Genomic DNA, 13,765 nt, shown 5'->3' on the forward strand with positions numbered 1-13,765 from the left:
ATTTCAATTCATCATAACTCACTTGTAATTCAAAGAAAAACTTATCTTGTCTCTGGTTACATACAGAGTTATGAATTACGAGCAGGAGTAGAACATTCATCACCCTCATCCTGCTCTGCCATTCAATACTGTTGTGGCTAATCTAAACGCAACTATGAATCTGCATGACTGCCTAGCCTGAAAATCTGCTTACTTAACAAGAAACTATCTATGGTGCCTTAAAAATAATCAAAGATTCTGTTTCTAACAGCTTTTCATGAAGCAAGTTCCAAAAACTCAACCCTGAGACAAGAAAAAGTTGCCAATTTTCTTAAACCTGTTTCTTTCAGTTCCTGACCCTCCTGCCTTTAGAAACAGATTTTCCTTTACCCGATAAATCCTCTTATGATTTTGAACACCTTTGTTAAATCTCCCCTCATTGGGGAGGCAATGGCCACGTGGTATTATTGCTTGACTGTTAACCCAGAGACCCAGATAACGTTCAGGGACCTGGGTTTGAATCTTGCCATGGCAGATAACGAAATACAAATTCCATTAAAATCTGTAATTGAGAGTGTAATAATGACCATGAATCCACTGTCAATTGTTGGAAAAACCCATTGGTTCACTAATGACCCTCATGGAAGGATACTGCCATCCTTACATTGTCTGGTCTACATGTGGCTCCAGATCCACAGTAATGTGGTTGAGTCCTGTGGGCAATAAGGGAAGGGCAATAAATGATGCCTGACCAGCATCCTATAAATAAATAATCCATCTATGATCTGAGGAGGACAATCTCAGTTTCTCTAATCTTTCCATGTAATTGAAATTTCAATTTGAAATAATTTTAATTTATGTCACCCTAAGAAGCAAATTGTTTATTGGGCAATTTTTGATTTTCAATAACATCTAGATTGAAACAAAAAAAAACAAATCAATATCAACAAAGAAAAAACAAAAAATGGCTTTGTGGGAGTGGAGTCCATTCCCTTCCCTAAAGGTCTCCAAAAGCAGGCCAGGCTCAGGTTTGGCAAGGTTTAGTGCCAAATACAGAGGTGGAGTGAGTTCGAGGGAAAGGATCTAGGAAAAGTCTGAAGATGGGGTCATGGGCTTGGGGGAGTGAAGTGGGAAGGACCTGGTGACCTGGGTGTTGTCACAGTTACTGTGAGAAGATGAGAGTCTTCGAGGTGGCATCTGTGGTGGAGCCATCTCAAGGTGGTGGCTGGCAGAGGGAACAGTCACAGTCACAGAAGGTTGGCCAATTGACAGTGAAGCAGGCTCAGTCTGAAATTTGGATAACTGAAGGTCTCAAAGGCAGAGCAAGAGGATCCAGCAACAATCCAAAGACAATGCAGGGACGGTCTGGGATCAAAACGGGAGGAAGGTGTCGTCTCAGGAGGGAGAGATCGTCTGAACAATTGAAGGGTAATAGGATACAGTTACCCATGTCTTTGACCACTCTATATCCAGCAGAATTCAACCACTGGGAAGCGGAGCTGAATTTCTTTTTTCACAACCAAAGAATAAATTCAAAAAGCTGTCATGCCACTGTGCTAGTGTGAGATAGATTGAAAAGCAAAATGTTTTGGATTGCTTCATACCATGGTGAGAAAAATGTATTGTGGAGACAATGATCTGGGAACAATAAAAAGAGAAAAAGGCTATTAACATGTATTTTATCCCCAATAAAACTTGAAAACAGTAATAACAACAGGTGGGAAACACTTCACAATGACTTTGTCAATGGTCGATCATTAAGTCATTTTCACTTCTGGAGAAAAATGGATATTCAATTATTTCTCAATGTTTGTTCTTTCTGTATTGAACACTTTCCAATTTGATTGCAGGAAAGAAATTGGCTTAGGTTTTTCTTATTGAATTTTGGGACAACATCCTCTAGGTAGGTAAATTGCTGAAACAATAGATTCAGTAACACAAAACAATAAGAGCAACATTCATCCTCATAAGAAAAAGCATTCCTCCATGTCCAAAAAAACAGATAAAGAGCATAGACAGAAAAACAAACCGGCTCTCAATTCTGGAGCAATGAGCTGGAATGTCACATAAATAATTGGGAGTCACTGATAACTTGAGGTAAACTAACCAGGAAGAGACTGAAATCAGTGTTAAAATGTGATAGCTATAGGACTTTTCTCAGAGAGAGTTAAGCATATTGTTCCATGAACTTCCAATATACTTAAATTTGTTTGAAAGCTGCACTACATATTAAAGGTCCATGCTAATCAAGTACAGACAATTCCTTTGTCGATCTTCAAAACTACATAAATACCAGTTGCTAAATACAAAAAGAATGCCCTTAAGAGAAACAACAATTTACAAACGGAATCTAATCACTACAAAATAAAAGTAAGTCAGATAAACTACAGCTGACATATACTGGGAAGAAGCATGCCATGGAAGGATAGTTGGCATTTAAATACAAGCAGTAGGTCATCCACTGTGAATTTGGTAGAATTCATTCAGCATGCAGCTAAATTAGTCAATGAAACCATCGATAGGACACAGTTCCCATGGATTTTGGAAGATATTTGACAAGTGAAAGATTTTTAAAAATATTATGGCATATGCAGTTAATGGCAAAATAGCCAATTAGCACAAGGTTGGTATTGGAAAGCTGAAAGTAACAAGGAATGCAAAAGAAAACTGCTCCGGGAAAAGTGACCAACAAATGTGTTTCAAACGGAGTTTGCACTCAATGTTCTTGCTGTTCAACGATATAATAAGGAAATCTGCTATCAATATTAATATTTATTACTTATGCTAATTCTTAGTTGGACTCATTAGCATATAGGCAGTTGGTTGTAGTTGTTTGAGGTCAGTCACCTCAGCTCCAGGGCATCTTAGCAGGAGCTCCTCAGCATAGTGTCTAAGGCCCAGTCATCTTCAGCCCCTTTATCAAAAACTTTCCCTACATCATAAAGTCAGAAGTGAGCATATTCACCAGTGATTGCACAATATTCAGGCATTTGAACAGACATTTTCTGTTGGTTTTCACAGTGGAAGACACAAATAACATGCCAGCAATTGACAAAGAGACAAAGGTAGGTGGGGACCTGGAAAAAAATCATTATCACGGAAAAGGTAGTGATGAGCAAGATAATGGCGTTAAGGATAGACCAGTCTTCTGGCCCTGATGGAATGCATTACAGTTTCCACACTGTAATCTAATCTAATCTAAATCTGATACTAAAAGAGATGGCGGGAGGAATAGCAAGTGCACTTGTGGTAATTTTACAAAATCTGCTGGACTCTGTTTTCCAATCTGGTGGAACTGTCCCAATCAATGTGACGTGACTGTTTAAAAAGATGGGGAATTATAGACCATATAACTTAACTTCTGTTGTGGGAAAGATGTTTCGATCTAATACCAAGGAAGGAATAGGAAGGCATCTCAATAGAAATTGTCCCATTGGGCAGATGCAGCATGGTTTCAAGGAGGGCAGGTCATGTGTAACTAAGCTATTGAAATTCTATGAAGACATTATAAGCACGGTGGACAATAGGGACCCAGTAGATGGGGTGTACCTAGATTTCCAAAAGGCCTTCGACAAGGTGTCACACAAGAGGCTGCTCTGTAAGATAAAGATGCATGGCGTTACGGGTAAAGTATTAGCATGGATAGAGGATTGGTTAACAAACAGAAAACAAAAAGTGGGGATAAATGAGAGTTATTCTCATTGGCAATTGGTAGTTAGTGGTGTGCCTCAGGGATCAGTGTTGGGACCACAATTGTTCTATGGATTTAATGGATGATTTGGAGTTGGGGACCACGTGTAGGGTGTAAGTTTGCAGATGACACTAAGATGAGTGGCAAAGCACAGTGTGCAGAGGACTGTGAAACTTTGCAGAGGAACATAGATAGTTTAAGTGAGTGGGCAAAGGTCTGGCAGATGAAATAAAATGTTGATAAATGTGAAGTCATCCAGTTTGGTAGGGCTAACAGTAAAAAGGACTATTAATTGAATGGTAAAAATCTGCAGCATGCTGCTGTGCTGAAGTACCTGGGTGTCATTGTGTATGAATCACAGAAGTCAAGAGTGTGGTACTAGAAAAGCACACCAGGTCAGATAGCATCCAAGGAGTAGGAAAATTGACATTTCGGGCAAAAGCCCTTCATCAAGAATGAGGCTAGGGGCCTTGGAAGGGGTGAGAGATAAATAGGTGGGGGGAGGGGGATGGCAGTGGGCTGGGGGGCAAGGTAGCCGAGAATGCAATAGGCAGATGGAATAGTGATAGGTTGGAGGGGAGGGTGGAGCAGATAGGTGGGAAGGAAGATGGACTGATGGGATGGAAGATGGACAGATCGGACAGATCATGAGGGTGGTGCTGAGTTAGAAGGTTGGAACTGGGATAAGGTGGGAGGAGGGGGAATGAGGAAACTGGTGCCGGGGGTTAGAATATCCTGAGGCAGAAGTTGAGGCATTCTTCCTCCAGGCATCGGGTGGTAAGGGAGTGGCAATGGAGGAGGCCCAGGACCTGCATGTCCTTGGCGGAATGGGAGAGGGAGTTGAAGTGTTCCGCCACAGGCATGGGCTTGGTTGGTGTGGATGTCCCAGAGATGTTCTCTGAAGCGCTCTGCAACTAGGTGTCCTGTCTCCCCAATGTGGAGGAGACTGCATCAGGAGCAGTCGATACACTAAATGACATGTGTGGAAATGCAGGTGAAATTTTGATGGATGTGGGAGGCTCCTTTGGGGCCTTGGACAGAGGTGGGTTGGGGGGTTGGGGGGGAGGTGTGGGAGCAGGTTTTGCAAGTCCTATGGTGGCATGGGAAGATGCCAGGAGGGGATGGTGGGCTGCTGGGGGTGTGGACCTGACGAGGTATTCAGAGAGGGAACAGTCTTTCTGGAAAGCGGATTGGGGTGGGGAAGGAAATAGATCTCTGGTGATGGGGTCATTTGTAGGTGATGGAAATGGCAGAGGATGATGCGATGTATACAGAGGTTGGTAGGGTGGAAGGTGAGGACCGGGGGGTTCCGTCCTTCTTGTTGTTGGAGGGGTAGGGTTTGAGGGCGGAGGTGCGGGAAGTAGAGAGATGCACTGGAGGACATCATCAACCACATAGGAAGGGAAATTGCCATCTTTAAAGAAGGAGGCCATCTGGTGTGTTCGGTGGTGGAACTGGTCTTCCTGGGAGCAGATGCAGTGGAGACCGAGGAATTGGGAATCACAGAAGGTTGGTCTGCAGGTGCAACAGGTATTTAAAAAAACAAATGAATTTTGTCTCTCACTGCGAAAGGGATTGTGTTTAAAAACAGAGAGGTTATGTTGTGGCTGCATAGGGTGCTGGTGAGGCAACACCTGGAGTACTTGAGAAAGGATATACTGGCTCTTGCGAGGGTGCAGAGGAGGTTCACTGGGTTTATTCTGGGTTGGCTTATGAGGGGAGACTGAATAGACTGAGATTATATTCATTGGAATTTAGAAGAATGAGGGGGATCCTATAGAAACATACAAAATTATGAAGGGAATAGATGAGATAGATGTAGAGTTCATGTTTCCACTGGCAGGTGACACTACAACAAGAGGGCACGGCCTCAAAATTAGGGGGAGCAGATTTAGGACTGAATTGAGAAGGAACTTCTTCATCCAGAAGGTTGTGAATCTATGGAATTCCCTACCCAGTGAGGTAGTTGACGCTACTTCAGTAAATGTTTTTAAAGCTAAGATAGATAACGTTTTGAACAATAAAGGAATTAAGGGTTACTTGAGAATTGCGTGGAGCTGAGGCCATGAAAAAGATCAGCCATGATCTTATTGAATGGCGGAGCAAGGTCAAAGGGTCAGATGACCTACTCCTGCTCCTGGTTCTCCTGTTCAGCACCACTCAGCTTCTCAGATCTGAAGCAATCCATATTTGAACAAGACATGGACAATGTAGAGGCTTGTGCTCAAAAGTGGCAAGTAACATTTGCAACACACAACTGACAGGTAATACAATATCCAATAAGAGACAATCTGACCACTGTCCATTGATATTCAATGACTTTACCATCACTCAACCCCAACATCCTTCAGTTTAATATTAAACAAGACTGAACTTGCTGTATAAATACAATGGCTGTAAGAGCAGGTCAAAGGCTGGGAATACTATCATGGCTAGCTCACCACTTGACTCTCCAAATCCTGCCCATCATCTACAAGAGAAATCAGTAACACAATGGAAAATTCCCCACTTACTGGATTGGCGCAGCTCCAACAACATTCAAGAAACTTTACATCATCTGGGACACAGCAATCTGGTTGATTAACATAATATCCACAAGGATCCATTCCCTCCACCACTGACTCTCAGGAGCAACAATGTGTACTATCCACAAGATGCACTGCAGAAATTCACCAAAGATCCTTCAACAGCATCCTCTAAACCTACAACCAATTCCATTTAGAGGAACAAGGGCAGCAGATATATAGGAATACCACCACCTGCAACTTCCTCTCCACACCACTTACTATCTTGACTTGGAATAATATCGCTGTTTGTTCATTGTTACTCGGTCAAAATCTTGAAATTCCCTCCCTAATACCATTGTAGGTCAACCTACAGGACTTGGACGGCAGCAGTTCAAGAAGGCAGCTCACCATCACCACCTTCTCAAGGGCAACTGGAGATGCCAGCCAGCCAGCGATGTTCATATCCCACAATTGAATTTTTAAAAAATGGACGGGTTTTCTGAAAGGGTTTGCTAAGATTTCCTGCAGTTAGTTCAACAAGAGTAAATGATTAACTATTTTTGGCCTTTTGTGAGACTGGTCAAGTCACTTGCAAATATTACCTGACTTTTACCGTGCATGAGTCAAAAAGTGTGGCTCTGGAAAAGCACAGCAGGTCAGGCAGCATCTGAGGAGCAGGAGAGCCAAAGTTTTGGACATCAACCTTTCATCAGCTTATGCCCGAAACATCGACTGTCCTGCTCCTCGGATGCTGCCTGACATTCTGTGCCTTTCCAGTGTCACACTTTTCGACACTGACTCTCCAGCATCTATAGTCCTTACTTTCTCCATGTTACCATGCATGTTTGATTTATCAACACTTTAGGATTATACTTGAGATCCTAGAAAGGTGTAACATCTAAAGTTCCACTAACATAGAATGCCATATGCTTGGTTACAGGTTGAGTTTTATATTAGATCAGAGAGACTTGGGTGTCCAAGGGGTAGCTGAGATTCATTTTCCTCTTAACTTAAGGCAGCTATATATGAATGTATGACATACGTATTTTTAACAGAGTAAGTCACTTATCCCGAGAAGTCTGCTCCATCATTCAATCAGATCATAGCCGACCTGATAACATTGCATTCCTGTCTGTCTCTTTTCAACCCCTTCTTTAATAAGAATCTTTGGACCTCTGTCTTAAATAAAGTCAAAGACTCTCTTTCCACTGCCTTTTGAGAAGAAAATAATGCCTCCTCCATATCAAAAATGACAGCCCCTCATTATTTAAGCAGTGACCCCTAATTCTAGGTTCTCCCACAGGTGGAAGTATCTTCTCCAAATTCACTCCATTAGGACCCTCAGCATCTTCCACATTTCAAACAAGTCACCATTGCTCTTCTAAACTCCAGCAGATATAAGCCTGAAGTGTCCAAATTTTCCTCATAAGACAATAGACAATTGATTAGGAATGAAAGCAAACCTTTAATTGAGCTTTGAAGGTGCCTTCCATTTGGCCAAAAATATCCTGTCTACACCCATAACCTCACTTTCTGCCAAACTCTTACTGAAGGTATGACAAAAATGGAGGAGACCCCCTAAGCGAGTTTACCTGAAACGTTGGTTCCAGGATGAGATGCCATTTCATCTGAATTCTTTTGATGAGATTGGCTCTCTATTCAAACCTGTCGATCATACCCCCGTAATGAGATTTTTTTTTTCAAATTAAAAGCTTAAACATTTTCATTGCAATTAGACTTCTCAGATTTGTTCTCCAGAGCAAAATTCCTCTGAGAAGTGTATGAGGTGTAATTGAAAGAATTGATGCTTACAGCATCAGAAACACATAGTAGAAATTCAGGCATATGTTCATTATTTTCTATCTGGAAGTGTACATTCAATTTCCTGCTGCCTACTCCCAGGAGACAAACAGTCAGATGGAAATCTAAATTCACAAAATTAACATGCACATGAATGGAGAAAAGTAACATGGAATGAATTTGACAGTACCTTGTAGTTAAACACAACTTACATTTGGCAAAGTAAATGTGGCTTTTATAAGCTCATAAATCATGGACTTACTCATAGAAAAGGAACATTTGTTGCACACCTTATAATTAAAAATTGAAACAAGTCATTGTCATTTGAGAATTTGGATTCTTAAGTAGATGAAATAGATTTTGTTTCAGTTCTGTAGTAATGATTTTCGTAAGAGGTTAGAAAGTCAACTTTGAACAGTGTCTTAACTCAAATGACTCAATCTAATACCTGGCAGGTTAGAGTCATACATTCATGAAGTCATAGAGATGTACAGTATGGAGATAGACCCTTTAGCTCAACTCATCAATGGTGATCAGGATTCCTTAACTGAACTAGTCCCATTTGCCTACATTTGGCCCATATCTTTCTAAGCCTTTCCTATCATAGTGCCTGTCCAAACGTCTTTTCAATGATGTAATTGTAGCCACCTCTATTACTTCTTCTAGCAGCTCATTCCATACACACAACACCCTCTGTGTGAAGAAGTTGCCCCTCAGGTCCCTTTTACACTTTTGCCTTCTTAGCTTAAACATTTACTCTCTAGCTTTGGACACCCCTACCTTGGGAATAAGACTTTGGCTATTCATATTACCCGTGCTCTTTCTGATTTTAGAAACTTCTATGAGGTCACTCCTCAGCCTCCTACACTGCAGGGAGAATAGTCCCAGCCAATACCTTATAAATCATATCATCCAGTCTCAGTAACATTCTTGTAAATCTTTTTTGCACCCTTTCCTGTTTAATAACATCCTTCGTACAGCAAGACAACCAGAATTGTATGCAGTACTCCAAATGTGGCCTTGCTAATGTCTTGTATGGCTGTAATTAGATTAGATTACATTACAGCGTGGAAACAGGCCCTGCGGCCCAACAAGTCCACACTGACCTGCCGAAGCGCAACCCACCCATACCCCTACATTTACCCCTTACCTAACACTACGGGCAATTTAGCATGGCCAATTCACCTGACCTGCACATCTTTGGCCTGTGGGAGGAAACCGGACCACCCGAAGGAAACCCACGCAGACACAGGGAGAACGTGCAAACTCCACACAGTCAGTCGCCTGAGGCGGGAATTGAACCTGGGTCTCAGGCGCTGTGAGGCAGCAGTGCTAACCACTGCGCCACCGTGCCGCCCACAAAAATATGAAGTCCCAACTCCTGTATTCAATTTTCTGACTGATGCAAGCATGACGAATGTCTTTTTCACAACCCTGTCTACCTGTAATACTGCCTTTATTCCTGATGAAGTGCTTTTGCCCGAAACGTCGATTTCACTGCCCCCTGGATACTGCCTGAACTGCTGTGCTCTTCCAGCACCACTAATCCATGAACATATATACCCAAGTCTCCCTGCACAAGTACCCACTTTAGAGTTGTGACATTTACTTTATACAGTCTCTCCATGTCTTTCTGACAAAAGTTTATCATTTCACACCTAATTGCATTGACCTTCATTTACCACCTCTCCAGCACACCCTTTTAAGGTTCTGCAAAAAAATCTCATAGTTGATATGCTTTCAAGCTTTGAATCATCGGTCAATGTTAATATTGTGATGATGCTGTGACTTTAAAAGATGTATTTTGTCCTGGTTTCTTTTAGAAAAAGAATGGGGGAACAGGTGTCAAGTAGTATATGTGAAGTTAAATAACTTGTGAAGCCTTGGGTATTTTTTTCAAAATTGAAACAATGGAAGCAGTCTGAGTGGGTGTGGTCAAGCTGCCACCCATAGAACTGGGGATTTTTAGTTCTTAGTTTTCAGCAGCAGTTGATGGATCATGAATATGGAAAGGTGCGTGTTATTTAGGAAGGATAGAAGGCTAGGAAATGGTAAAGGGTAATTATGTTCAATAACGATGGAAGGATGATCAAATAGAGAGAGAGAAGGATGATCGAAGTCCAGGAAAGTAGGATAGAGAAGGAGTTTGAGCGCAAATGAAAAGTAATAAAGGTATAAAATCACTTGTGAAAATGGAGTACAGACTCCACATTTGATAAGGAGTATAAATTAAAAAATAATAGGAACTTATCAGAAACATATGAAAATAATCATGAGGAATGATGATTGAGATACAGGATGTAAGAATCAGATGCACAAAGGTCGCTTAGATGAAGAGTTTATTGAGAGTTTTATGCATAGTTTCTTAGAACTGCATGCCCTGGAGCAAACCAGAAAGTAGACTGTACTAATTCTGATATTGTGTCATCTGATAGGGTTAATTAATAACCATGTCGAGAAGGATGCCTAGTTAGCATCAACCATGATTTAGTTGTAGTTTGGTTTCAGTTTGAGGGAGAGAAGATTGGGTCCAAGACTGGTGCATTAAACTTACATAAACATAGTTATGAGGACATAGAACCATAGAGTCAGAGAGATGTTCAACACGGAAACAGACCCTTCAGTCCAATTCGTCCAGCCAATGAGATATCCTAACCTAATCTAGTCCCATTTGCCAGCACTTGACCCATATCCTTCTAAACCCTTCCTATTTAAATACCTATCCAGATGCCTTTTAAATGTTGTAATTGTACCAACCTCCACCACTTCCTCTGGCAGTTCATTCCATACATGCACCACCTTCTGCATGAAAAGTTTGCCCCTTTGGTCCCTTTTATATCTTTCCCTCTCACCCTGAACCTATGCCTTCAAGTTCTGGACTCCCCCACTCCAGGGAAAAGACTTTGTCTATTTATCCTATCCATGCTCCTCATGATTTTATAAATCTCTAGAAGTTCACCCCTCAGCCTCCGTTGCAACAGATAAAATAGCCGCACCCTATTCAGCTTCTCCCTAATGCTCAAATCCTCCAAACCTGGGAGCATCGTGTAAATCTTTTCCAAACCTTTTCAAGTTTTACACCATCCTTTTGATAAGGAGGAGACCAGAATTGCACGCAATATTCCAAAAGTGGCCCAACTAATGTCCTGTACAGCCGCAAAATAATCTCCCAACTCCTGTACTCAATACTCTGACCAATAAAGGAAAACATACCAAACGCCTTCTTCACTATCCTATCTACCTGCGCCTCCACTTTCAAGGAGCTATGAACCTGCATTCCAAAATCTCTTTGTTCAGCAACACTCCCTAGGACCTTACCATTAAGTGTATAAGCCCTGCTCTGGTTTGCTTTGCCAAAATGCAGCATCTCATTTATCTAAATTATATTCCATCTGCCATTCCTCAACCCATTGACCCATCTGATCAAGATCCTATTGTACTCTGGGGTAACCTTCTTCTTTATCCACTACACCTCCAATTTTGGTGTCATCTGCAAGCTTATTAACTATACCTCCTACGTTCACATCCAAATCATTAATAAAAATGACAAAAAACAGTGGACCAAGCACCGATCCTTGTAGCACACCACTGGTCACAGGCCTCCAGTCTGAAAAGCAACCCTCCACCACCACCATCAGTCTGACATGAGAGAAAAATGAGCTCAAATGAACTGGCATCAGGTTAAAGGAGAGGTCAATCAAAACGTATTTGAAGACATGGAGAAGAATAATTGAAAATATATGGAATAGATAGGGTATGACTAATCATCTTTGCCTAACTAAAAATAAAAATGAAATAAAAAACTAAGGATTGTGTCAAATTTAAAGAAAAATATATAATTGCATTAAGATATATAGCAGATCAGAAGACTGGCCAATATGTAAAATAAGGCAAGGAATGTTGTTTTGTGTTTGTCCAAGGTACAGATTTCACTTGTGAGTAATGTGAGGCCATTTAAAGGGCAATTGTATGAATCAGGCACTTACATTTACAGATATCTGTAATCACAAAATTCTGCTTGTGCACCTCACACAGTGGCCAACTATGTCAATTACAAATCTTGCACACAAATAATATTGACCATGCCAATATTGAAGATGCCATTGGTCATCACAGATTGACCATAATCCTTTCAGTGCAGAATAAGTAATCACCGGCGACCTTAAGGTTGTACCTACAGTCGATAATTCACAAATACATGTAGTCCCAATTCATATCCAAACAGCGACATCACTAAAAAGCTTTAATGATGTCTCCATGCGTTCATCTCACCTGTGGCTACAATGTAAAGAAATTAATTCACGGCTATGTAATGCAGCAGTGACATTGCCTACCTCTTGACCGCGAGGTCTAGGCAAAGACCTACCTGCTCCAAAGATGTGTCATAATAAGTCCAAACAGTTTGAATAAAAGTAACTAGATCAGTAGAATCAGTGAAAATAATTTGGACTAAATCTTTCACAGTGGCACTTCCTTTCGGTAACTCTGATTGGCCTTCTGACATCATCATGCCGTTTCTTTTCTCCAGTTGCAAAACAGATGCTGGGGTTTTAATGGCCTCCTCTCACAAACTTGCATAGACAGAAAGTATTTCAGAGCAGAAGATTTTAGCCGGAGGTTTCTTTCAATGTCTATCTCTTGCATGTCAGCCAACGACATAAACGCTTCAATACTTTGGAAGATTGTTTCCATTCATGAGTTTACTGAATCACTTGAGCCACATCACTGCTTTTGATCTTGGTTTATCAAGTAAATAAAGGGAGAACTGCTTATGTTTCCATTTGAATTTAAATGATTCCAAATAGAACATTGTGCTAAACCTTTGATTTCAATAATTTAATGAACTTCATCCATGTTACATTAAATTAATTTAAATGCTTTTCCATGAAGAGTGACTGAAGTTCAGTAATATTGGGACAATCTATTCATTAACATGTTAACTTGTTCATTTAACATTTCATCATATTTCTCCTTTCTCACACCTCACTCAGCCTTACATCACACAGCACAAAGCTTAATGCTTGCCAAATGCAAAACTAAAGAATACAATGGAAAATAAGTAATGAAAAATGAATGGCAATCATACTCATATAAATTTATTGCACTACTTCAACAGACACAAGCTTTCTAATATTAATGTTTTAATAGCTCTTTTAAAAAAGCAAAATGATTCCTTATAACCTTACATCCACTAGTTGTTATTGCAAAATGTAATTGCCATGCTTGCATCAATTAATAAAATCAAATGCATAAAAATACTTATCGAAAGGGATTATAAATTAAGGTTTACCAGCACCTAACCATTAAAAATTTGAAGTCATTTTCAATTTAACAGATTGTAACATAATCAATACTTGTGTGAAGATTTTATATTGCATTTAGGATTTAACTTACTGTGCTCACTCAATTATTCACTAATTTTCAAAACAATCATTTATGATCAACAGTTTCTTCACTGCTGCCAATTTTTTTTTAAACATAGAGCTCATGGTACATGGATGCTTGCTTTCAAAATGGATTTCTCTTCATTCCATCCCAGATACCAAGAAAAGCTGTTTCTGCTTTGCAACAGTCAGGTGTTTTACTCTCTACCTCAGAAGAGAAAGCACTATTAACTATTAGGTTAATATATTTTTTCCACAATTTATCACACCAGTCAATCCGTAATCTCCTGGAATGCGATTACCAACCTGTGTCAAAACAGAGACATATTCTGAGCCACCATAGACGCTAGGAAATTGCTTTGATACAGCCCACAAACAATTTACAGAGGGCCCTTACTGATACT

The 13,765-nt window shown here is 40.5% G+C and overlaps 1 protein-coding gene across 3 annotated transcripts in view; it reads right to left on the minus strand.

The window, feature by feature from the left end:
* csmd3b (CUB and Sushi multiple domains 3b) overlaps window positions 1–13,765 on the minus strand; it is a 1,935,846-nt gene that overhangs the window by 1,722,117 nt on the left and 199,964 nt on the right. The gene's annotated exons all lie outside the window — the stretch shown is intronic.

The sequence above is a fragment of the Chiloscyllium plagiosum genome, unplaced genomic scaffold (assembly GCF_037043375.1).
Source record: "Chiloscyllium plagiosum isolate Xiang-an unplaced genomic scaffold, Cpla_swu_hap1 HiC_scaffold_4, whole genome shotgun sequence".
NCBI lineage: Eukaryota > Metazoa > Chordata > Chondrichthyes > Orectolobiformes > Hemiscylliidae > Chiloscyllium > Chiloscyllium plagiosum.